Genomic DNA, 6980 nt, shown 5'->3' with positions numbered 1-6980 from the left:
GGTGGTACCATTTCCACACATTTCTAAGACAAAGATGTTGCATTTGAAAGAACAAAGATCATACAAGATAACACTCATTACAGTATAACACTTCACCGAAGTGTATCGGGTTGTCTTACTAATGAACCAAAAACAAAAAAAACACAAACACAGACCAGGCCACAGACAGACAGGCTAAGTCTGAGCTGCTTTGAGGTGTCACCCAGGTTTCACCGCATTGAGACTGTGTCTGTGCCCCAAATTAAACCCAAACACAGAACATTTAAATCAGCTTGTTTTATTAATTTACTTAGTGTTAAATTCTCACATTCAAATGATAACAGCACCATCTCAGACCTAAAGCATGGTCTACTTAAAATTAGATCATTAACCATGAAAGCAGTCACTGTAAATGAAATTCAGTGATCAGAAATTAGATGTCTGAAACCTGTATTAGACCTGATCAATATACAGCACTAAATGAAGCCACCCCCACAGGTTATAAATATGTACATAGCACTAGATTATCAGGCAGAGGAGGTGGAGTTTGCATAATCTACCAGAATACACTTGATATTCAAAAACACTGTAACACCTTCACTTCTTTTAGCTACCGCTAACGAACGCTTGGAGCTACCGCTAACGCTTGTGGGAAATCCTTACTCCAGACCCGGTCCTTGGAGGAATCACTGTCTCCGTGTTTAGTTTGTTCTTTCTGCTTTCTATCACTTTCTAGCGCTTTTCCTCGTAACTGCTTTTAGATTGTGTTTACAGTCCACAGGTTTATTAAAAAAGCAGAGTACCCCACAACAACAACTTTATTTCGGTGCCTAAATCAGCTGAAAGCGGTAAGTTTGTGTTTTATTATGGCTGTTGCTGGGCTTTTTGAGTGTGAGAAGTGTGGCATGTTTAGTCTAGACCCTTTTCCCACCGCTAGTGATAATGATAGTGTTTGCACTAAATGTGAGTTAGTTAGCTCTCTGGTGGAAAAGGTGGACTAGTTAGAGGTGTGCATCATGGGGTTACTGAATGATAGAGAGCAAGAGTTGCCCCCCGTTGCCTCAGGGAGAGCTAGCACCCCCCCCACTACGGTGTTAGAGCCCTCACAGCGGGGCGAATGGGTGACGTCTCGGCGGCATAGCCGGAAAGCTAAGGCTAATGCTAGCGCAAAGGCCGAAGCTAGCCCACCGGAACACCACGCTCCCCCCCCGATTCGCGTGTCAAACAGGTTTGCCCCGCTCAGCGAAACACCCGCTGAGGAGCCTGTTCACAGTACTCTGGTCATAGGAGACTCTATTGTTCGACACGTGAAGATAGCTAGTCCTTTAGGGGCTCCAGCAGTGACCGTTAGCTGTTTACCGGGAGCCAGAGCGCCGGACATTAGCGGCAACCTTAAGCGGCTAGCAAACAGGAGATATTCGAGGATAGTGATTCATGTAGGGGCCAATGATATCCGTCTGCGGCAGTCAGAAATAACTAAGGATAATATTAAAGAGGTGGTTAAACTGGCCCAGACTATGTCCGATGCCGTAGTTTGCTCTGGTCCCATCCCAATGAGGCGCGGCGCTGAGTCCTACAGCCGACTCACAGCGCTGAACCGCTGGATGTCCAAGTGGTGTTCCGAAAATCATGTGGGCTTCATAGATAATTGGTCAAAGTTTGAGGGCAAGCCTGGTTTTTTAGGTAGGGATGGTGTCCACCCCACGCGGGAGGGTGCTGCCTTACTTTCGTGCAGCATAGCCCATAGTCTGCTAGTTAGTCGGCAGAGGAGTGTAAAAGGCTGCTGACAATCCAGAGCCGAGACCAGGCCGCAGACAGACAGGCTAAACCGACCGTCTGCGAGCTGCTTTGAGGCGTCACCCAGGTTTCACTGTATTGAGACTGTGTCTGTGCCCCGAATTAAACCCAAACGTAGAACATCTAGATCAGCTCGTTTTAATACTTTAATCAGTGTTAAAATCTCTCATTTCAACGATAACAGCAGCACCTCAGACCTAAAGCTTGGTCTACTTAACATTAGATCACTATCCTCAAAAGCAGTGATCGTAAATGAAATGATATGTGATCAGAAACTAGATGTTTTCTGCCTCACCGAAACCTGGATTAGACCTGATCAATATATAGCACTAAATGAAGCCACCCCCGCAGGCTATAAATATGTACATAGCCCTAGATTATCAGGCAGAGGAGGTGGAGTATGTATAATCTACCAGAATACACTAGAGATTATTCAAAAACACTGTAACACCTTCACTTCTTTTGAGCTTATCTACATTAATATATCAAATCCAGCCACAAATAAAAATGTTTTCTCACTGATTAATATTTATAGGCCTCCAGGGCCCTACTCTGAATTTTTAAAAGAATTTAGTGATTTTGCTGCAGACTTGGCAGTGTGCAGCAACAAAGTTATAATAGTAGGAGATTTTAATATTCACTTTGAAAAAGCAGACGATCCATTAACAAAGGCGTTTGTATCAATTTTAGATTCTGTCGGCATTATACAAAACATAACTGGACCCACACATTACTGTAATCATACCCTAGATTTAGTCCTGACCCTGGGTGTTAGCATTGATCAGCTAAATATTCTACCTCAAAGCTCAGTGATATCAGATCATTATCTAATCTCCTTTGAGCTACATCTAAGGCAAAATGTAAATTCTTCTCCCCAACACTGCCTAAAACGCACAATAACACCAATGACAACTGTACAGTTTACTAAAAATCTCCCACCCCTATCGACCTTAGCTTACACTCCGTCAGACCAAACGGAGCTCGTCAAATTAACAAACGATCTAGAGAATACCCTCCGATCAACCTTAGACAAAGTAGCACCGTTCAAAAATAAAATGATGAGGCAAAAAAGGCTTGCACCGTGGTACAGTGATCAAACTCGTACCTTAAAACAAACAGTGCGGAAACTAGAGCGTAAATGGCGGACGACCAAACTAGAGGTGTTCCACTCTGCGTGGAAGGACAGCCTTAGTCAGTATAGAAAGGCACTCATTAAAGCTCGCTCAGCGTATCTGGCCTCGCTGATCGAGAAAAACAAAAACAATCCCAGAGTTCTTTTTAATGAGATCTCTAAACTTACTAAAAGCCAGGCAGATACTCAACCCCAGATCCCAACATCTTTAACTAGTCATGTTTTTATGGACTATTTTAATAATAAAATAGAAAATATTAGACAACAAATCCAACCCTGCTTATTAAATCAAACATGGCCGTCACCCGATGTAGTTGCTTTAGAACAAAACTTAGTTGTAGAACAAAGGCTGGAAGCCTTCTACCCACTTCCACAGCCAGAACTAGAAAAAATTATATCCTCAGCTAATTGTACAACATGTACACTCGACCCGATTCCCTCTAAATTGCTAAAAGAAATTCGCCCAATTATAATCGGACCTCTTTTAACAATTGTAAATTCATCCCTTAGCCTTGGGCATGTACCCCAAACCCTTAAAATAGCAGTTATAAAACCTTTAATCAAAAAACCAAATCTTGATCCTAGCGTATTATCTAATTATAGACCCATCTCAAACTTAACATTCGTATCTAAGATATTAGAAAAAGCTGTGGCCCAACAACTCTGCTTATACCTGAGTAAAAATGACATGTATGAGAAATTCCAGTCTGGATTTAGACTCAATCACAGCACAGAGACAGCCCTAGTGAAGATTACGAATGATCTCCTTCTTGCCTCTGATCAAGGCTACGTATCTTTATTAGTCCTACTAGACCTTAGTGCAGCCTTTGATACAATAGATCATTCTATATTACTAGAAAGATTAGAGAAAATGGTTGGAATCACAGGGACAGCCCTATCATGGTTCCAGTCATATCTAACGGGACGCTTCCAATTTGTAAAGATAAATGATTTATCTTCAAACTACACAGAAGTAAGATATGGAGTTCCGCAAGGCTCAATTTTAGGACCACTATTATTTACATTATACATGTTACCACTGGGCTCAGTTATAAGCAGACATGGCGTTAATTTCCACTTCTATGCAGATGACACACAGCTCTATATATCAGCCAAACCTGACGATAAATTTAGACTACAGAAAATGGAGGACTGTGTAAAGGATATAAAACTCTGGATGTCACATAACTTCCTTCTCCTTAACAGTGACAAAACCGAAGTTCTCCTTTTAGGTCCAAAAGACTCTAGAAATAAACTATCAGACTTAATGTTAGACTTGGCAGATTCTCCCATCATTCCTGGTTTAGCAGCTAAAAATCTTGGCGTCACATTCGACTCAGATTTATCATTTGAGCAACATATAGCTAATATTAGTAGAACAGCCTTTATGCAGCTTAGGAACATCTCCAAACTAAGAAACTCCTTATCACTACAAGACGCAGAAAAGCTAGTACATGCTTTTATTACCTCAAGGCTAGATTACTGTAATGCGTTACTTTCAGGTTGTTCCAGCAGGAACCTCAATAAACTTCAGCTGGTGCAAAATGCTGCAGCCAGGGTCCTTACTAAAACTAGAAAATTTGACCATATCAGTCCAGTTCTATCAGCACTTCATTGGCTCCCAGTTAAATTCCGTATTGAATACAAAATTCTTTTATTAACATATAAAGCCCTACATGGCCTCGCTCCTGAGTACCTGCAGGATCTTATAGTATATTACGAACCATCAAGACTACTTAGATCTCAGGGTGCTGGCCTCTTACGCGTTCCCAAAATTCTGAAAACCTCAGCAGGGGGAAGAGCCTTTTCCTATAAAGCCCCCCAGCTCTGGAATAACCTTCCAGATAATGTTCGGGACTCAGACACAGTCTCAATCTTTAAATCTAAACTGAAAACTTATATGTTTAGTTTAGCTTTTGGTAATTAATGTTTCTTAGATAAGGGCTGCAGGTCCAGGGGTTCGCGGACCCAGGGAATTGTAGTACTCTGAGATGCTGGAGCTGTCGTCTCGCTGCTTACACGCGATCACTCAGGTTTGTTGACGGTGGAGCAGATAGATGCTGGTGTTCTCAGGGTACGCCCGTGTCCGTGTTACCTTCTGGCTCTCTCCTTTTAATTATGCTGTGATAATCAGACCTGCCGGAGTCATCAGACATACCCAGATGCTGATGATCAACATTCTCTGCACTCCATAAAATTCCTCTTAGAACTAACTTCTCTCTCTTTACCTTCCCCGAGTAAATGGCCACCCAGCCCGATCTGCAGGAAGATTGCCCGCTGAGGTCCCCTCTACCTGCATCTAACCAGCTGCCACCTACCAGTCCAGCCAGCGGGTCCCCCCCAACCCGCCACCACCCATGGCTCACCCGCCAGCCGCTGCTGCCTGTTTGGTGGCCGTGCTGAAACCTAGATGGACTCGTGCCTGTCTGACACTATTAATATCACAACTATTAACTTTCTGTTGTACCTGGTTTGGTAATTTTTATCATTAATGTTTAAAACAGTCTGGCCAGAGGAGGATGGGTCCCCCTTGTGAGTCTTGGTTCCTCCCAAGGTTTCTTCCTCCAGCTCTGAGGGAGTTTTTCCTTGCCACTGTCGCCGTTGGCTTGCTCACGGGGGTCTTTGACGCTTCATGTTATTTCTTCTTTCTTCTCTGTCTCTGTTCTTTATTAAGTAATAATTATGTAAAGCTGCTTTGTGACGACAACAGTTGTAAAAAGCGCTATACAAATAAATTTGACTTGACTTGACTTGACTTCTTTTGAGATTCTCTACATTAATATATCAAATCCAGCCACAAATAAAAATGCATTCACACTAATTAATATTTGTAGGTTTTGCTGCAGACTTGGCAGTGTGCAGTGACAAAATTAGAATAGTAGGAGACTTTAATATTCATTTTGAAAAAGCAGACGATCCATTAACAAAGGCGCCTGCGTCGATCTTAGATTCTGTCGGCATCACACAAAACATAACTGAAACCACACATTACTGTAATCATACCCTAGATTTAGTCCTGTGTGATAGCATTGATAATCTAAATATTCTACCTCAAAGCTTAGTAACATCAGACCATTACCTAATCTCCTATGAGCTACATCTTAGGCAAAATGTTAATTTGGCCCCTTGCCACTTTCTAAAGCATGCAATAATCCAATGACCACTGTACAGTTTACTGAAAATCTCCCAGACCTATCGACCTTAGCTTACAGTCCGTCAGATTAAACATAGCTAGATAGATTAACAAACGGTCTTTAACATACCCTTCAATTAACCTTAGACAAACTGGCTCTGCTCGCACAGTGGTACAGTGATCAAACTCGTACCTTAAAACAAACAGCGCAGAAACTAGAGCTAAAATGGCGGACGACCAAACTAGAGGTGTTCCACTCTGCCTGAAAGGACAGCCTTAGTCAATATAGAAAGGGACTCATTAAATCTCTCTCAGCGTATTTGGCCTCACTGATCTAAAATTACAAAAACAATCCGAGAGTATTTTTTTGTGAGATCTCTAAACTTACTAAAAGGCAGGCAGATACTCAACCTCAGATTCCAGCTTCTTTAACCAGTAATGTTTTATGGACTATTTTAATAATAAAGTAGAAAGCATTAAACAACAAATCCAACACTCACACATTAAATCAAACATTTGACCTTAAATCTAAATTGCTTGGTGTAGCTGCTTTAGAACATAACTCAGTTGTAGAACAAAGGCTGGAAGCCTTCTACCCACTTCCACAGCCAGAACTAGAAAAAAATATTTCCTCAGCAAATTGTACAACCTGTACACTTGACCCAATTCCCTCTAAAATACTAAAAGAAATACTCCCATTATAATCAGACGTCTTTGAACAATAGTAAATTCATCCCTTAGCTTAGGGCATGTACCCAAAACCCTTAAATCAGCAGTCATAAAACCATAAAACCTAATCAAGAAACCAAATCTTCTAGTCCATCCATGAATAAGAAATTCCTATCTGGATTCAAACCCCATCGTAGTACAGAGACAGCCCTAGTGAAGATCTCTTTCTTGCCTCTGCTCAAGGCTACGTATCTTTATTAGCCCTACTAG

General features: G+C 41.7%; 1 long non-coding RNA gene across 1 annotated transcript; it reads left to right on the top strand.

The window, feature by feature from the left end:
• The first annotated feature begins 632 nt into the window (after window positions 1-632).
• Window positions 633-5643, top strand: LOC140543211 (uncharacterized). The gene is made up of 2 exons (XR_011978170.1): window positions 633-827; window positions 4846-5643. It is a non-coding gene; the product is annotated as an uncharacterized lncRNA (long non-coding RNA).
• Window positions 5644-6980: the final 1337 nt, after the last annotated feature.

This window comes from Salminus brasiliensis, chromosome 21 (genome assembly GCF_030463535.1).
Source record: "Salminus brasiliensis chromosome 21, fSalBra1.hap2, whole genome shotgun sequence".
NCBI lineage: Eukaryota > Metazoa > Chordata > Actinopteri > Characiformes > Bryconidae > Salminus > Salminus brasiliensis.
Note: the sequence above shows the minus strand (reverse complement) of the source record. Positions and strands in the feature narration are given on the sequence as shown.